The following is a 19,781-nucleotide window of genomic DNA, read 5'->3' on the forward strand; positions in this document are numbered from 1 at the left end:
AAACCAAATCAAGCTAAACAAACACAAAACCAATACATAAATCTGAGAATTTGAGAGCTGTCAAATAAGGTGGTACCCTGCAAGATGTAGCTGATAACTGAAGGATTTGAAGATGCTAACACTTAAAAATAACAAATTTTCTTCTTTGCTCTATGTTTTTCATGGAAAATTTCCTATTTGCTTACATTTATTATACAATTGGGGAATAACGCTATTTATTATTTTCCTATATGATGCAATCACTGCTACTTTTGGTTGCATTCTCTACCATTCTCTCTATTTCTTGTTCTCTGAATGTATATAGGCATACACAGATTCACACACATGTACCATGGGCACCACATGTACACACACACTTATCTGTGTATTTTCAGGATTATGTTGTACATGTTGTCTTGTAAGCTGTCTTTTTTTTTTTTTCCCGTTTAATGTATAGTGAGTTTATTTCCATGGCAATGAATAGACATATACATTAAAAGGTGCCTTGTTCTCAAGGCCAATTCACAAGCACACAGGCTACTGTGAAAGGCGAGGTCCATATTACTACTGAATTTCCCTTTAGCGATATCCATTGCTCCTTTAAATTTGATTTATTACACACAGTTTATCATTTCCAGATCAGTGTGCAGGGTTCAGGTAGCTAGTTGATAGAGAAGTATAGGCATGTCCTGTTTGGGCATGGGATGAATGCCTGGAACTGGGAGGCCAACCAAATGAGCAAGATGTGGGGCTGGTATAGCATAACCTCACTGGAGACACTTTCCTGTACTTGCTCTGGTAACCACCTCAGGTTCTTTTAAAATCTTTTAAAATTAGGACATACCTCTCGCCAAAGTTCCTTTAGGCTACTATTCCCCTATTATGGTGATTCTTCTCAAGCTGCAGTAATGATGTCCTGACTAATTCTCAGCAGACATCCTATTTTCTCCACCATTTCCCTGAAGGCATCTTGAGTTGCTTTAAAACTTGTATTTTAATGCTCAGTGTAACAACCTTCCTTTTGAGTCCCTTTCAGCACAATCACTTGCAAACTTTTTCTTAAAATTTATTTTTATTAGCATATTCATTGTTACAAATCATACTCATTCTTTATGCCCCTTATCCAATCTCTCCCCTCCCCCTCCCCCTTACCCCACCCCCTCCCTGCTCTAATAATCACAGATTTGTTCTCTCCATCTGACAGATGAACTGTTCCTCTGTTGGTTTGGTGCCCAGATGGTCTGTCCAGTGCTGAGACAGGTGTGATCAAGTCCTCCCCTATTATCATAAATGAGATGCTGCTTCTATTACTCCAGAGTGTGCTTCGTGGAGAGAGAGGACCTCTCCTTTTTTATTTTTGTCTCTGTGGTGCCTCTCTTTGTGTCAATGCAGTTGAGAGTCTGGTGTGCCATCTGCTTGGTGGCTGTGACTGCTGCTACAAAGACTAGCTGCTTTTGCAACAGCCATGACAATCGCAGTGGCTATGGTGGGCTACCCACATGGAAATGGTATTTTTTGGTGTGCTCCTTACCTGGTTGTGGCTGGGTTCGTCTTCCCTGGCTCCATGTCTCAGGCCCCAAGAGGGGCCCTGGGGCAGTGGTGGCAGCTTACAAACTTTGTTATTAATTGTGGGTCAAAAATGTTCACTGGAACATGACATGAAGGCAGGAAGAAGACACAATGACCAAACATACTGGTGTAACAAGGATGGTGGCCGTGTTGGGAGCAGTCCTCTGTGGGTGCAGACAATGAGTGGGCTCACTGTTTTAAAGAGTTTTAAAATACTAATGAAACTAAAAGTTGTTCTACTTTTTGTTATTACCATGTGCTGCAGTTCTAAACAATGTCAGCGATAAAATACTTTTCTGTGCCTAAGCTGACCACTCTTACCCACTCCCCCACTTGGAATACCCCTGCCAAGCAAACACCAGATTGCTAGGCTCTGACCACAGTGAGGGAAGCGCAGTTTGGTGCTTTAGCACTTTTTGGACGAGAACATTAAAATAGCATACACTAGACCTGTGCTGTTCAATAAAGTAGCCACCAGCCACAGGTGGATGTTTACATTTAAATAAATGAAAATTAAATAATATTAAAAATTCACTTCCTAAGTCATATTTTACTGTACTGAACAGTATAGACATAGAATATTTCCATTATTACAGAGAGTTCTATTAGACAGTGCTGCTCTAGAATCTACCAGCAGTCTGACCATAAGAAAAATATATGTTAACTTTGCTGTTCAGATATTACATATATAAAAAAACCATTATTATATACGTAGGTATTACATATATAAAAATATTTCTGAGAATGTACAATGGCATAACAAATTAGCATTTTATGGGGTAGCATTAAATGAGATACACAGAATCTGTGTATTTCTTGGGAAGTCATTGTTTAGAGAAGATATAAGCTTGGTAACAAGAAAATGTTAACATGAATATTAAATCAAGATATGAAAGAGTAAGGAAGTGTTGAGTGAATTGGAAATAACGGCATGCTAAGGGAGGCAAGTGGGGAAGAAGCAATAAATGGCAAAGTATAGTAGGAAAAAACAAGAGGCCCTCTTTGACCCCGTGTTGAATTCCATCTAGAATAAGGCTTGTGCTTTTTGCCATAATTAAGCCTCCAAAGTAACTGAAACCTCAGAAGTGGAGTAGTTTTGTCAAACTCCTGTCTTCTAGGTACATTGGCACGTGTAAAACACTTGTAGGGTAAATATAAACTGTACTTACTGCAGTGGTTCTCAAAATTTAGTGAGCACAGGGATCACGTAAGGAACTTGTTAGAAATGGAGATTCTCTGGGCAAGTTCCCCACTGCACCTGAGCAGGTTTGGGATGAAGACGACAATCTGCATTTGTAACAAGCATCCCAGGTATTATGTGAGTGGCCCCCCAACCACAGTTTGAGAAATACTAATTTATCAGAACAATGAAATGGGGAAGGAAAAAGTCAGGCCCCCCAAACACTTCCTGGTCACTTCTCTTTCAAAAGAAGAAAGGGAGTATGCAAAGTGAATATTAGTTTTGATTTCCAGAGAATTTGCCTCTAAAGCAAATGGCAAATGGATCCCAGAAATTAGCCATTACATGTGGAAATGGACTGACCTCATTAAGAATACTAAGAGGGGAAAAAATTGCTTGCACTTAAAGATTTATTTCATTTGCCACGCATGTTTATTAGCAATAACTTGATTAGTTCTACAAATTGGGCACAAGGGTAAGGCTTGTCTAGCTACAGCTCTGGGTGAAATGCTAAGCAGAGACTGAGTGGAAATCAAGGTATTTGTTGCAGCCAGCATGCTGCCTGTCTGTCAGCTCTAAAAGACTCTTTTCAAGTTCCTCCAAGGAATGTTTCCCATTCAAGATGAAGAAGCAGCTCACTGGCCTCCTAGGTCACCAGTATTCATCTTCTCTAAACTTCCTTTCTGAGCAAAATAAAGGGATCTGCATCAAGGGATCTTCATGGAAGAGGGCTCCTGTGGGCAGGAGAAGGGCACGAGATGTGTGGTTTGATGTTCTGTATCTTTGGGGATAAAAGAGAGCTGAGGGTGCACCTGGGCTTCTTAAGACAGAACAGAGATGAAGTCTGGGAGAATGTGGTAAGGTGTTTTGAACATCTGGAGCTTCCTTAGGTTGGGTCTGGGACACCCCTTATAACTCCATATAATTTAGTCATAAAGTCCATAAATGAGTAGGGTTTGATCTTTATTAGGTAGATGGCAGGGCAACGGGCACTGGGGAGACAGCACGTCTTGGAGTGACTTCTAAAGGGATGAAATTCCCGAAGAGGAATGGAGAACAAGCTGCCCTCCCAGAAACCTGCTGGGAAGGAAGGTGGATGGAAAGTGTGTGGAGACAGAGGTATAATCTCAGGAGAGGTTAAGAAGTGGGAATGCCTTTTGTAAAGGCTCAAAATCCCACTAAGTCTTACTGTTACTGCCCTGCTGTAGAACTGAAATTTCCTCATGCGCCTGGGACCCATATGTCTAAGCTCTCTCCTTCTGGACAGGAAAGTAACTATTTAGTCAGCTTGGGAAACTGAAGACATCGCTACCCAGTGGGTCTCTCTACCACTGAGACTGTCGGGAAGAGAACATGAAAGACCCTACACTTTCTGGGTGATGACAGTCTCGAGGTTTGTCTCGGGAGGGTCGCCCTCCTGTAACCCACGTTAGGCTGGAAGCTGAGGCAGAGGGACAGACTAGGGAAATTCAGGGCTGATTAGAAGGAAGCACAATGAATGAAGGGTGGAGAGGGTGGAGAGGACAAGGAAGTGGAAGAGAATAGCTTGGGATACCCGTTCTCAAAGATCACCTTTGAGTCACTTCTTCCTCCAACCTACTGATCTCCAAATCAAGCGTCTGACTCATGAAGTGACAACCCACATTGCTCAGCTGCATGAGCCACAGCGAGAACAGAGGCCACTGGCTCTGCAGGACCACTATGCATGCAGTTAATGTTCTCCAGGTTTCCAATTTGAGGAAATTCTAACTATAGAACAGAACAAAAAGTCTCAACAGGTGTTCATGGACACTCTCCCGTTGTCTAGGGCAGTGGTTCTCAAAGTGTGGTCCCTGGGGCATCAGCATTAGCAACACCAGGGAATTTCTAAGAAATGCTAATTTTTCAGGCCTCACCCTTGATCTACTGGATCAGACCCTCTGGATCTTACCTCAGAGCCTTAGCCATCTGAGAAAAAACAAAACAAAACAAAACAAAACAAAAAACCATTTACCACAAAGTTTTGTAATCCTTATACCCCTTAGTTCTAACCAGGTTACTGTTTTTGAATTTTTAGAAATTTTACGAATTTTGGGGAAGTATGCCTCCTCTCTCTCACTTGGAGCACACAAAGGAATATCTAGTAAATTGGACAAACTCAATGCTTCTGTCTTTTCATCCATTGCAAGAACTCAGTACAAAAAAAAATAGATATTTTTGTTGGCATAGAAAATCCATAGCAAATTGTAAAACTGCAGATGCCACATTAAGACCAGGGTCTTACATACTGTGTATATTTACAGGATTTACAGCTATCTTTGTAAACTTTGTGGAAAGGGAAGAAGAAAACAGGGTGGACAGGTGCAGGCTCCAGAGAGTCAGCACCCACCTGCTGCTCAGCTCCTGCACCTTCCTGGCAGGTGCCTTAATTACTCACCCTTAACAATGGCAGTTCTTATCCTGAACACACCGGCTCTGCCAGCAAGCGTGCCTCTGACTTCCTGGTGCAACATCGTCTCTACTGCCTTAAGCAGCTGAGTATTTTCTCCATCCCTCTCCATTCCTTGCTTCTCCCGTCGGAGGGATTACCAGTGCATTTTAGTCTCTGCTAGACCAAGGTAAAATACACCTTGGCCTTTCTCCCCCTACTGGCTATCTGCTGAATCTCCCCTCCACAGTCTTTTTTTTAATTGACTTTTTCTCGTTTATTTTTTTAAAATTAAAAAAAAATTATTTGTTTTTAGCGTAACATAGTTGATTGTACATGTCTGTGGGGTACAGAATTGAATATCAATACCTGTGTGCAATATGTGATGCTCAAATCAGGATAATTAGTATATTCAACATTATACAATGTACTCATTTTTCAGGGCCCTTTAACAATTTCTCCTTTACCCTCACCCCCCGCTTCCTCCTTTCCCACCTCTGGTAACCTCAGTTCTGTTCTCTCCTTTTGAAAGTTCAATGTAATATTCTTTCTTTCTTAAAAGTTTGTTTATTTTTTAGTTTCCACTTATGAGTGAGGACATGCAGTATTTCTCTTTCTGTGTCTGGCTTATTTCACTTAACCTAATTTTCTCTAAGTTCATCCATGTTGCTGCAAATGGCAGTATTTCATTCTTTTTTATGACAGAGTAGTATTCCGTTGTGTAAATATGACACATTTTTCTTACTCAGTCATCTGTCAATGAACATTTAGGTTGGTCCCAACAATCGGCTACTGTAAATAAACATGGGAGTGCAGGTATTCCTTTGACATGATGATTTCCATTCCTTTGAGTACACACCCAGCAGAGGAGTTGCTGGATCATATGGCAGTTCTATCTGTAGTTGTTTGAGGAAACTCCATACTGTTTTCCGTAATGGCTGCACCCATTTACAGTCCTACCCACAGTGCAGGAGAGTTCCCCTTTCTCCACATCCTCATCAGCATTTGTTATTCTCTGTCTCTTTGGTAATGGCCAGTTTAACTGGGGTGAGATGATATCTCAATGTGGTTTTGATTTGCATTTCCCTGATGCTGAGTGACGTTGAGCATTTTTTCATGTGTCTGTTGGCCATTTGTATATTTTCCTTTGAGAAATGCCTATTCAACTCCTTTTCCTTTTTTTTTTTAATCAGGTTATTTGTTTTTTTACAGTTAAGTTGTTTGAGTTTCTTGTGTGTTCTGGATATTAATCCCTTGTTGAATGCATGGTTTGCAAATATTTTTCTCCTACTCTGTAGGTTTTCTTTTTGCTCTGTTGTTTCTTTTTCTGTGCAGAAGCTTTTTAGTTTGATATAATCCCATTTGTTTATTTTTCCTTTTGTTGTCTGTGCTTTGGGGCTCATATTCATAATGTCTTTGCCCAGTTCTACTTCCCTAGAAGTATTTTCCCTATGTTTTCTTTTAGGAGTTTTATAGTTTCAGCTCTTAGATTTAAGTCTTTAATTCATTTTGAGTTGATTTTGGTATATGGAAGAGGTATAGTTCTAGCTTCATTTTTCAACATATGCATGTCCAGTTTTCCCAGCACAATTTATTGAAGAGGCAGTCTCTTCCCCAATGTACGTTCTTGGTGACATTGTTGAAGATAGGTTGGGTGTAAGTTTGTGGATTGATTTCTGGGTTCTCTATTCTGTTCCATTGGTCTGAGTGTCTGTTTTTATACCAGTACCATGCTGTTTTGGTTACTATAGCTTTGTAGTATAATTCAAAGTCAGGTAGTATTATGCCTCTGGCTTTATTTATTTATTTACTTATTTTGCTCAGGATTCCTTTGGCTATTTGGGGTCTTTTCTTGTTCCATATGGATGTTAGGATTGTTTTATCTATTTCTGTGAAGAATGAAGAATGTCATTGGTATTTTCATGGGGATTGCATTGAATATGTAGATTGCTTTGGGTAGTACGGACATTTTCACAATGTTAATTCTTCCAATCCAAGAGCGTGGAATTTCTTTCCCTCTTTTTGTGTCCTTTTTAATTTCTTTCAACAGTGATTGGTAGTTCTTGCTGTAGAGATCTTTCACCTCCTTGGTTAAATTGATTCCTAGGTATTTTATTTTTTTGGTGACTGTTGTAAATGGGCTAGCTTTCTTGATATATTTTTCTGCTAGTTTGTTGTTTGAGTATTTAAATGCTATTGCTTTTTGTGTGTTGATTTTATATCCTGCAACTTTAGTGTGTGTGTGTGTGTGTGTGTGTGTGTGTGTGTGTGTGTGTGTGTGTAGAGTTTTTTGTAGAGTCTTTAGGCTTTTCTATGTATAGGATCATGTCATCTGCAAACAGGGACAATTTGACTTTTCCAATCTGGATGTCCTTTTTTTTCTTTCTCTTGCCTGATTATTCAGGCTAGTACTTCTAGTACTATGCTAAATAGGAGTGGTAAGAGTGGGCAACCTTGTCTTGTTCCTGTTCTTAACAGAAAAGCTTTCAGCTTTTCCTGATTTCAGGATGATATTGGCAGTGGGTTTGTCATATATGGCTCTTTCTGTGTTGAAGCACTTTCCTTCTATATCTAACTGCTGAGAGTCTTTATCATGAAGGGATGTTGAATTTTGTCAAATGCTTTTTCTGTGTCTGTTGAGACAATCATATGTTTTTTGTCATTGATTCATCCTTGCATCCCTGAGATGAATTCCACTTGATCATGGTGTATAATCTTTTGGAAGTGTTTGCTAATATTTTATTGAGGATTTTTGCATCTATGTTCATCAAACTATGTTGGCCTATAGTTTTCTTTTGTTGTTGTGTCTTTCTCTGGTTTTGGTGTCAGGGTGATGCTGACCTCATAGAATGAATTTGGGAGAATGGCCTCTGTTTCAATTTTTTGGAATAGTTTGAAGAGTATTGGTATTAATTGTTCTTTAAAGGTTTGGTAGAATTCAGCAGTAAAGATATCATTCCTGGGCTTTTCTTTGTTGGGTGATTGCTGGTTACTGCTTCAATCTCTTTGCTTGATATTGGTCTGTTCAGGTTTTTCTATTTCTTCTTTGTTCAGTATTGGTAGTTTGTATATGTCTAGAAATTTATCCATTTCCTCCAGATCTTCTTCTGCAAGAGGGATGTATCCTGGTCACCTCTAGTCTGTCTGCTTCCTAGAAGTCTCTCCCCTCCATTGTCCTAATTGTTGTCCTGATGGGAGAAGGCTGCATGCACACATCATCTATATACAGTCTCGTGGTTTCCATGGGGGATTGGGTCCAGGACCCCTGCAGGTCCACATTTTCATTTCCATTGGACAGTGCTGGCCTAGAGCCTGAGCCAAATCAGGGAGACCTAATGCCCATCAGGCCAGAAGCCAGGTGCCAGCCTGCCCAGAAACAGTAAGATTCTCCTCATTATAATCTTGTTGTGGCTGAAATGGTGGGGGTGTACAGATTCTTTGAATGCAGATTTGTTCACATAGTTTTCATTGTTTTTATTTTCTATGCTGACAAAACTTGATGATGTTTGAATCATTACAGAATGAATAGAATTATGGCTTATGTTTCTTGTTATGTATATTTGGCAGTTGTATTATGACATTAGATTGAGACACATGGTTGGGTATGGAGGAGGGGAGCAAGCTGGGAAAGGCCCAGGTTCCTGGAAGTTGGGCCAAGTCATCCTTTTCTATTTCTTCTTTTTTCCCCCTTCCTTTGGTTTAACGATTGCAAATTATTGGTGGAAGGGCAGATCTGACTATATTTTTTTAGAAGGAGACGTTCATATTACTTTAGAATTTTTGGGATTGAAAACCAGAGAGGATGGCACTAGGAAACATGGAAGAGGCCAACGAAAATTTTGCCTGGCAAATTAAATCTCTGCACGTCCCCTGACTTCTGAAAACTGTTTACAGACAGAACTGGGTTCTGAAAGTGGGGCATCTTTTTATAACTGAAAATATTTTGGGATTTCAAAGTTTAGATCTAGAACTTAAACTCACTTTGATCTGCCATTCCCTCCCTCTACCCTCCCCCCACAACCTAACTTTTTCTGAAGTTTCTGGAAAGTAAAGAAACGTCAGTGAAAACAAAGAAAATGGAAATGTAAGACCTTCTAGAAGTCAAAGGCTTGGTCAGTGTAAAATAACCTGATCTTTACCAAGCTCCATTTAAAACTTGTATGCCAGCCATGTCAAACTGAAGAATCAATTCTCAACTGCAGGGTCCACCATCTGTTCATTTCCAGTTTTTCTTCCTGATCTCACCACCCACTGCCTGGGATGCCACATTGCCCTCCACAAATGTCTTTTTTACCAGATTCTGAGATATGAAATGCAAGTTCTCAGGCCAGTGAAAAGGAGTTGCTGCCACGTCCCTAATTGACTGGCAGTTGAGTGCTTATTTCATCTAGTCCTGCAATGCTCCCTTGCCCCCGTCTCCCACTTGGCATTACTGTCATTATTTGGAGGACTATTGCACTACTGCATAACACATGGCTTTTCAGTAAGAGGAGAGTTGATGGCATCAGCTGGCAGAATGAGGCAAGGAACAGAGGCACAGGGCTTTGTGCCAGATGCCATTTTGGGAAAAGGAGAACATTTCACTTATTTGAAGCCTCGAGATCTCAGGCCCAAAGGAGACTGAGTGTATGGGAGGAGTCGTAGGCGCTGACCAGGATGTTTGAGTGAGTGGGAAGGTATTGTTGCTGGCTGCACTCCCTTCCTCAGAGGGAATACTGGCTTGCTTGTCTAAAGAGGGGTCTGAGGCAATGGCATCTGGTTTCGAGCTACCAAATGAAGCTGGAGATTTGCCAGAAGCTTGTCATTCACTGGTCACTGGTCCTTGTCCTAGACCAACAGGAAGCTGGAGATGTAATGCAGCTTGCTAGATGGAGGTGTCAGGACAAATAAGAACAAAAATTGTCAGAAGTCTCAGACTCGGCTCACCAGATGATATTGCCAAGTGTCAAGTATTAAACTATGATTTCTTTTTCCTTGTTTACCATCTAATCATAGTCATGTTACTCACCATTTTGTTTGTACTATTTTGAGATTCATCCATAAGGCAGTGCAGTGTATCATGGCAAATCAGAGCGGATGAGGGGAGGGACAAACTCTGGATCTTAGCCTAGTGTGTCTGATGGTGGTGGGGTATAGTCATCAAGACAGAAGAGGCACAGGACTCAAGGGCCTTGCAATCATCAGTCCTGGTTTCGGGCATGAGGTGGTAGAATGCCCCAACAGGTACAGCAGTGACAGGGAATAGAGGCAGATGCTTCCAGTCATGTATTGCTGCATAACAAACCATCCCAAGTTAATGGTGTGAAGCAATAGTTATTTATTATGCTCATAAATTCTGTGTCAGAAATTTGGAAAGGGCACATGGGGATAGCTTGCCTCTGCTTCACATTGTCTGGGGCCTCAGCTGGGAAGACTTGAAAGCTGAGGATGACTTGACAACTAGAGCTGGGATAGATAATCTGAAGACTTGTTCATTCACACTACTTGTTCTTCGACCTTTGTCAGGACTGTTGGCCTGAATACCTACATAAAGTCTGATAGCAAGACATACAGTCTCAAGTATTCAGAATACCTCATGAGTATGTGACCTTTCCATGTGGCAGCTTGGACTTCCTCATAGCATGGTGGCTGGGATCCAAGAGCAAGAATCCCAAGAGAAGCAGGTGGGAGCCGCATGTCTCTTTCTGACCTAGCCTCAGAAGTTACATAGCATTACTTCTGCTATAGTCTGTTGGTTGTAGAAGTCTCAACCCCCTGGCCAGAATCAAGTGGAGGGGATATAGACACCACTTTTCAGTGAGCAAAGTGTTAAAGAAATTTGGGGCCACGTTTGAAAACACAATCTATCCTCTAACCACATGCAAAATACATTCAGTCTTCCAAAGATCCTACAAAAATCTTATCCCATTATGTAATCAGGTTCAGACTTGAGGTCAGGGTGCAAAAGAGGCTCCCAAAGTTTGTTTCCTTAAATCCATCTCCTTGAATATCATCCTCCTCCATCTGAAGACCTGTGAACTAAAGAGACTGATTATCTGTCCCACAATGGGGAGACAGGCATAGAATAACCTCCATAGACACTCCCATTCAAAGAGGGACAAAAAAGGAGGCACACAGCAGCCACTGGTCCATAGCAGTTCTGAAATCCAGCAAGGAACAAGCACCTAATTTCCTTATTAGTGCTAGTACATGAGGATGATCTTTCATGGCTTCTGACTCTTGCTTCTGGGCTTTTAGTTTTATCCTCTGAGTTATCCTTCCTTGTCCTCAATAAATGGACTCACACATAATGCCAGGAGGTTTGGAAAGGGAGGCAGCCAATACTTGGGCCACCTGTCCATAGGGAGCACAGCTCTGGCCCCTGGGTTTGGTTCTGGAGCAGGGATCTGGCAGTTTCTGGGCATAGAGAATAGTGATGGTGAGACATACAGCCCCAGACCATGCAGAAGGGACTAGACAGATATTAGTGTCTCATGCTCCTCACACAAAGTGGGGGCCTGGGCCTAAGTGTTCATTAGCTCAGGGAGAGAGGGTAAAAAACCCAGACAGATAAAGGAATTTTCTTATAAGGAAAGAACTGAAGCTATTTCACTCCACCAAGTTAACAAAAACTTTATGCTTAGTTTTTTTCCAAGCCTAATTAACTTCCTAGAAGTAAATCAGGGCCCTTTGAGAGCCGAATTCATCCCATAAGCATTAATTTAACGTATTAACTTGCTGTCCCCAGGTGACATCATAAAGGAGTTTTAAACTGAGGTAGTTTTTCGTCAGAGCTACTAGACTATTTAATTATTTCCTTACAGTTTATACTTGTATTTCACCTACCAAGTAGGATTGAGGCAGTATACGTTTAAAAAAAAAGGGTAATTATCAAAAGAAAAATAAAGAATCAAAAACAATATAAGTAAATATGCTAAAAATTAGAGTTAATTGAGTGACAGTGATTGAGTATTAAATTTGCTCTGTGCTTCATTCCAGAATATGCTTTCACACAGCTGTGTCTATGTTGAAAGGTCTTTGAAAATGTACAACAGTCTGAGTATTTGCTTCTGGAAATATTTACTTACAGCTCCTTTAAAGGTTTTCCATCTCTCACTGCATGTAGGGTAATATTTAGAAGCTTTATTTAGAACAGAATGTTTGAAGTCAGAGGGGTCTTGAGGGATCCTCAATCCCAGCTCTTTCTCTCTGCAGATGAAGATTGAAGGGTCCAAAGAAATTCAGGAGCTTGCCCAAGGGTCAGACTGGTTGAGCAGAGTTGAGGTGACTGTCAGCCCAATGTTCTTCCCACCACGAAGGAGCAAGTCTTAGGTGTGATGGTGAATCTTGTGGCCACGGAGAGATATATTCCCTTCCTTCTTTATGTTACACTGTGAAACAACCAGCACAGTTTAATCATTTTTTTCCTGCTATTTTTTGGCCATACTTGTACTTTTTAGCCTTGTCTCCCATAAGAAGGTAAATTTTGAATTTGTAAGTCATTGATTGTGAGGATTAGAAAGGATTTAGGAGATCTTCTAATTATAACATCCATTTACAGTGGAGGAAAGTATAGATTAAAAAATGAAAAAGAATTTGATGAAGTAGGGATATCTTAATATAAAGGGAAAAATCGTTCTAATTACTAAAAAATTAATTTTTCCACCTTTATTGAGGTATAATTGACAAATAAAATTGTGTGTATTTAATGTGTACCACATGATGATTTGATGTACATATATAGTGAAATGACTGTTATAATCAAGTTAGTTAACACATTCATCGCCTCACATAATTACCATTTTTTTTGGTGGTGAGAACATCTAAGATCTACTTTCTTAGCAAATTTCAAGTATACAATGCAGTATTATGAACCATAATCACCATGCTGTCCATTAGGTCCACAGAACTTATTCATCTTATCACTGAAGGTTTATACAGTTTGACCAACATCTCCGCATTTCCCCCACCCCTCAGCTCCTGACAACTACCATTCTACTCCTTGCTTCTATTAGTCTGACTTTTTTAGATTCCATATAAGTGCGATTATACAGTATTTCTCTTTCTCTGTCTGACTTATTTCATTTAGCATAATGCCCTCGAGCTTCACCCATGTTATCACAAATGGCAGGATTTCCTTCTTTTTTATGGCTGAATGATATTCCATTGTGTATGTAACTGTAAATGTTACATTTTCTGTATCCATTCATCTATTGATGGATGCTTAGGTTGTTTCCATGCTTTGGCTATTGTGAACAACGTTGCAATGAACATTGGGGTGCAGATATTTGTTCAAGATACCGATTTCGTTTCTTCTGGATATTTACCAGAAGTGGGATTGGTGGATCATATGGCAGTTCTATTTTTGATTTTTTGAGGAACCTCCATACCGTTTCTATAATGGCTGTACCAATGATCATTTCCACCAATACTGCACAGGGGTTCCCTTTTCTGCGTCCTTACTAACACTTATTATTTCTTCTCTTTTTGATAATAGCCATCTCAACAGTTATGAGGTAATATTTCATAGTGGGTTTGGTTAGCGTTTCCCTGTACCTGATGGTCATTTGTATGTCATCTTTGGAAAAATATCTATTTAAGTTTTTTTCCACTTTTTAATTGAATTATTATTATTTTATTACTTGTTTTTGCTATTGAGTTGTATGAGTTCTTTGTATATTTTGAGTATTAAACTCTTATCAGATATATGGTTTGAGTATATTTTCTCCCATTCTGTAGGTTGCCTTTTAATTTTGTTGATTGTTTCCTTTGCTGTGCTAATTCCCATTATGAGATAGTCCTGTGGAATCTAGAAATATTAGGAGGATTCAATTTCCAAAGTCCTTTTATTGACCATATTTTTAATGATTGCCACAATTTTTCTGAGAGCTGTGCAAGATGTTTTGTGCTTAATCCCCTCCTGTTTTGTAGCTCTGATGAAAATCTTTGAGAGCTAGGCTTTGGAACTCAGGCTGAGTTGTTTGTTTGGCTTATATACCTTTTAAATAAAATACATATTAACTTTGCTTATGTTTTTACTCCAAGAACAACTTCACATATGTGACATCATGATGGTAGAGGGTTAGGAATATAAGCGCAGGTCATTTCAACTCCTTTCTTGTGGCAGATGCTGTTCTGGGCCTCATGGGGTATATAAAATCACAACAAATATGAACAGGATTCTCAAGGCTAGTGCAGGCCTGACTATTCTTCTCAGAGTAATGCTGTGTGTATTAGTCAGAGTTCTCCAGAGAAACAGAACCAATAGGACACACACACACACACACACACACACACACACACAGACACACACACGCGCACACACACACACAGTTGACTCTTGAACAACACAGTTTTGAACTGCATGGGTCCAATTGTACGTGCATTTTTTCAATAAATAAAGGTACAGTACTGTAAATGTATTTTCTCTTATGATTTCCTTAATAACATTTTCTTTTCTCTTGCTTACTTTATTGTAAGAATACAGTATATAATACATATAACATGTAAAATATGTGTTAATCAACTGTTTATGCTATTGATAAGGCTTGTAGTCAATAGTAGGCTATTATATTTGCAGTTAATTTTGTGGGGAGTCTAAAGTTATATGTGTATTTTTGACTGCACAGGGTCAGTACTCCTAACCTCCACTTTGTTCAAGGGTCAATTGTACATTTGGGTTGACTGCAATACATACACATACACAGACACACACACACACAGACACACACACACACACACACACACATACACATACATATACACATACACATACATATACATAAACATATGGAAAGAGATTTATTATGAGGAATTGGCTCATATGATTAAGGAGTCTGAGAAATCCCAGGATCTGTAGTTAGCAAGCTGGAGACCCTAGGGAGCTGATGGTGTAGTTCCAGTCCAAAAACCAACAGACTCAAGACCCAAGAAGAGCTGATGTTTCATTTTGAGTCTGGAGGCCAGAAAAGACTGATGTCCCAGCTCAAAGCAGTGAGGCAGGAAGAGTTTCCTCTTACTAAGCATTTTTGTTCTATTTGGGTCTTAAATTGATTGAATGAGGTCTGAGTACATTGGTGTGGCAACCTGCTTTACTCATCATCCCGATTCAAGTGTTAATCTCACCCAGAAAAACCCTCCTAAACACACTCAAAATAATGTTTAACCAAATATCTGGGCACCCTGTGGTCCAGTCAAGTTGAAAGAAAAAATAAGCATTCACATTGTAGTTACCACTGAGGGTTTCCAAGATGAATTTGGGGACATATGAACAAACTTACTAGCTATGTGACCTTGGACAAGTTATTTAACTTTATCATGCCTCAGTTTCCTCATTTGTCAAGTAAAGATGGTAATAGTTCCTCCCTCACTGAATTATTTTGAGGATTAAATGAATTCATTTTTAAAAAGCGTTTAGAAGCACGTATGGCAAGATGTGAGTGCAACATGTGTTAAATACAATTTAAACAGATTTTAATAGTTATGTATTAACTTTAATGTGCAGTAGAAAGAAATAAAACTGGCATGATTTCAAGGATATTTTTGCTTAGAATGAAGCTAAATAAAAAACAGTGGGTTGAATTCAAGACAAATATTAAGCAAATACTAGTATAGGAGATATGAAGAAATGTAAAAAACTGTGATAGTGGAAAGTGAGTGATTAGGTTTGGGAAATACCGTGGGTGACAAAAAATGACAATCAACCCAGATTTCTGAGGCATTTCCTGGGACTGGGGGATGTAGGACATTCAGTGCTAAAACTGGGATAGTCCCCAGCAAACCAGGATGGCTGGACACCTTATGTATAACTACAGTCTCATACTTATCCCACAAACATTTTTTGGGCACCTACATCGTTCCAGGTGGTGAAGGTTTCCAAAGGGCCCCTGACTCTAAAGAGCTCTAAGTATAGCAGACCTGGTCTAGATCCTGCCACCGATATGCCTGTGATTTTTAAGCAAGGCTCTTCAGCATCTCTCAATCTGTGTTTCTTAGTCTGAAAAAGAAATTGTTGGAATAAATGATGCCTAAATCCTTTCCCAGTGCTGGAAGGTATATGAAACACACAGTACATCTGTTATTGCTAAAATCTCAGCTCCCACCAGATATCCAAGGTGAGAAAAGAACAGTGAGCAGAGTTTGCATTGTGATTCTCAGCTCCCAATTCTAGCCTGAGGCATGGGAATAAAAAAATGGAACGAAGTCTCTCCCCTCTCCCAGGCTCCCAAACAACCGTAGCCCTGACACAAAATGACCTTTCCAAACTTAGAATTCTTTGGAAAAGCCCGAGTAATGTATGTGATCTGGGCAATCGGTAGAAGAGAGACTTTCCAACAGGCCCCAACATGCAAGATTTTCATGAGAAGCACCTGTAGAATTTATTAGGGTGAGAGTAGATGTTTATGAAGTCAGGAAATACAGGTTGCTGTAATTGTGGTTGTGTTTGGAAGTTGAAAAGGAATCTCTGGTGCTAGGACCAGGATAAATAATTTACTTAGTTGATTAAGAGGCTCTTGTCTGGAGCCTTGTTAGTCTTTATTAAATGACCTTTCAGAATTGAAAATATTCCAGGTTTCAGGCAAGTTATGTTACATAAGAGTGTAACTCACTGACCATCTGTTTTTGTATGATTAAAATCATCTTACTGTTATGGCTTGGAAAAGCTATCTCACACAAATCTTCATTTATACATGCGTTTTCCAAAGTCAGTTTCATGAAACAAATATCTTTTGAGTGCCAGTTATGAGCTCAGTTCTGTGAAGTCATGAAGAGGAGTGAGAATCTCAGTTGCTAGGAGCCTTGGCTAAAGGAAGCAAGGCAGGAGTCCAATCATCTGTATTATATTGATGTTGTCATTTGTGGAGAACCTGATGATTTTTCACTGGAGCCGAGGTTTGCTTTACGTGAAATATGGTGGACAGGAATGAGGATTTGGGTACTAGCAAGTTAAAAAGAGTTTCTTGGCACTGAGATCTTAGTTCTCAGGAGTCCTGTCTTTTTTCATAAGAAACCTCTTCTAAAACATGTAATGCCCAGATTCCCTCCAGGCAACATTCTCTCTAATTATAGCTCTCCTGAGTCACTGGAAGTTTTTAGAACCAGCATGTTGAGAGATAGATAGACTATAAAAACAAGCTTTTTTCACTGGGGGTATAGCTCAGGGGTAGAGCATTTGACTGCAGATCAAGAGGTCCCTGGTTCAAATCCAGGTGCCCCCTATGTTTTCTTATTTTTGCTTTACAAAAATATAAATTGACTTTGACTTTATTATCTTTTGTGGCTCATGGCTGATTGAATAATAGCTAATGTTTTTTGTATTCTTAGTAGATGCCAGGCACCAGTCTGAGCTCTTTACATTCATTATCTCTTCCTTTTCTCACCACAATTTACAAGATACATACTGTCAGTATTTCCAATTTACATGAAGAGACTGAGACAAGGAGACCCTCAGTAATTTGCTCAAGGTCAAAAGCTATAGAGGGCAGGTTCAGGATCTGAACTCAGAGTATGCACTCTCAATGCCTTCAGTATTCTAACCATACTGTTCTCCTAATGTGAAAAGCTCTATGACAAAATCCTACTTAGCAATGCCCCCAAAGTTCCAGGATTATTCATTGAGTTTTAGAACCTTCTGGCTTCAAGGAAAACCCAGCAACTTAGTGACTGTGCCCACACTTTGCAGTGCCCTAGGAAAAGTCAAAGAATAGAGTCTTTTCTGACGGAACATTGCTGGAGGTGAACATGAACTGGCCTGAAGGTTAGGGAACTGCACTCTTTTCACTCTCTAAAACTTCAGGAATTTCTATTACCTTCCATCCCCCATTTATTTACTAGAGCCAAGCACTTCACGTTGGATACCTTCATTCAGGACCCAGGGCCAGATGTTGGGCCCTAGTCTGGGTCTAACTCCCACCCACAGCACAGGCAATGCTGTGTCTTTAGATCAGTTTGAACAACATACATTGTGCATCTACTATGCACCAGAACCGTACAAGTGTGCACTCAGAGGTGAATAAGTCACAGCTCCTGCCCTTGGTCTCCTCTCATTCAGGATGTAGACATGTAAAATAAGAAGACAGAGTGATATGAGCTGTGCCGAGGTGTAGTAATGCAGAAAGGCAGTGTTTAATTCTGTCTAGAGGAGGAGAGGTTAAGGGAGGCTTTGGAGAGGAATTGATGGCCAATCAGGGTTTCAAACATGAGTATCTCAGGATGGGGGATGAAATGGAGGTGGGGGCGGTGGAGAGGGAAAGTTGCAGTTCTAGACCAAGGAAACAGCATAGCAGAGTCTGGAGCGAGGTGGATGCCATCAGAGGTAGCTGGAGCACAAACATGATATGGCAAGTGTCAGAAGATGAAGTTGAAACTGAAGAGCTGGTAGAGATCAAACGTGAAGAACTTTGCATGTTGTGCTAAAAGACTTGGAGTTTATCATGAAGGCATTTAAAGGGGAGTGATCTAGATGGACTTAGTTTTCATTTTCAAACAGGCTGCTCTGGGAGCAGTGGGGTATGGATGTGGGGGTGGGGGCTGGGATGCTATGCATTTAGGAGGTGGTAGCACTGACAGTGCAGCGGGGAATGGACTTAACCAGCATCAAAGGCAAAATCAACAGCACCCAGTGATTAACTGGAACTGGAGAAGAGAGGGTGGGAGGAGCCTAGAGTAGCCTTAAGTGTTTTGGCCTAGATAACCGAGTACATGGGGGTGGTGTCACTATATCCGAGTACATGGGGGTGGCGTCACTATAACTGAGTACATGGGGGTGGTGTCACCAACCAAGATAGGGAGGAGGCTGACCAGATGGCTTAGTAGGCAATCTCTGCACTCAACTCTGAGCCTACACTGGAATCCCGGCCCCATCACCTGCTAGCTGAGTGACCTTGGCTAGATATTGTAACTACTCTGTGCCTCAGTATCCAATCTGCAATATCAGTATACTAAGAACGGCAACAACAATAATACCTATTTTACGGAATTTTTGTAAATTACATGGGAGGTTTTGGGTAGAACTTTTAGTATCGTGCCTGGCACGTTGCAAGTGTCCCAAAATATGAACTATTCTCATCATAACAAAGCAAAATAGGTGGAGATGCAGGTTTGAGTAAGAAAATGACAAGTTTAGTTTTGGAGATACTGGGTTTGAAATCTGAGGTTCCTGTCTAGCATCAGCGAGGAGAGGTTGGGAGAGGGGCCCTCAGAGAGCTGGTGAGCTGAGCTCCAGCTGCTGTTCGCTCTCTGGGCCCACAGCTGCAGACAGGCCTCATCAGGGAGGATTTGTTGCAATGACAGGGATCTCCTTGACCTTTTTGCTCAATCTCAGAGATACGCAAGATTAAGAGTTCTTAGATTGGAACTCAAGGGAATAGAAATCAGAGGTGTTCGAAGGTGAATTTTGTACTTTGGAACATCCAGCATTTTTTTTGGTGGTGTTATTTTAACTGTAAAACGAGACAGTTGATCCTGGATGAGGTTCTCTTTGAAAATCTGATGAAAACATGCACATTATACAATACGTGTGCATGCACAATATTTGCCTATAATTTCAGAGTTGAACATTAACCTCTGAAGTCCATGTGTGGATACCCAGTTAGGATCCTCTCCATGTTGGTGGCCCCTACTGCTCACAACATTCACTAGTGTGCCCAGAGATTTATGGGCAGTTGG

At 40.4% G+C, this 19,781-nt stretch overlaps 1 non-coding gene across 1 annotated transcript; it reads left to right on the forward strand.

Moving 5' to 3' along the window:
* The first annotated feature begins 17,260 nt into the window (after window positions 1-17,260).
* Window positions 17,261-17,332, forward strand: TRNAC-GCA (transfer RNA cysteine (anticodon GCA)). Its single transcript has one exon. It is a non-coding gene; the product is annotated as a tRNA-Cys (tRNA).
* Window positions 17,333-19,781: the final 2,449 nt, after the last annotated feature.

The sequence above is a fragment of the Cynocephalus volans genome, chromosome 11 (genome assembly GCF_027409185.1).
Source record: "Cynocephalus volans isolate mCynVol1 chromosome 11, mCynVol1.pri, whole genome shotgun sequence".
NCBI classification, from domain to species: Eukaryota; Metazoa; Chordata; class Mammalia; order Dermoptera; family Cynocephalidae; genus Cynocephalus; species Cynocephalus volans.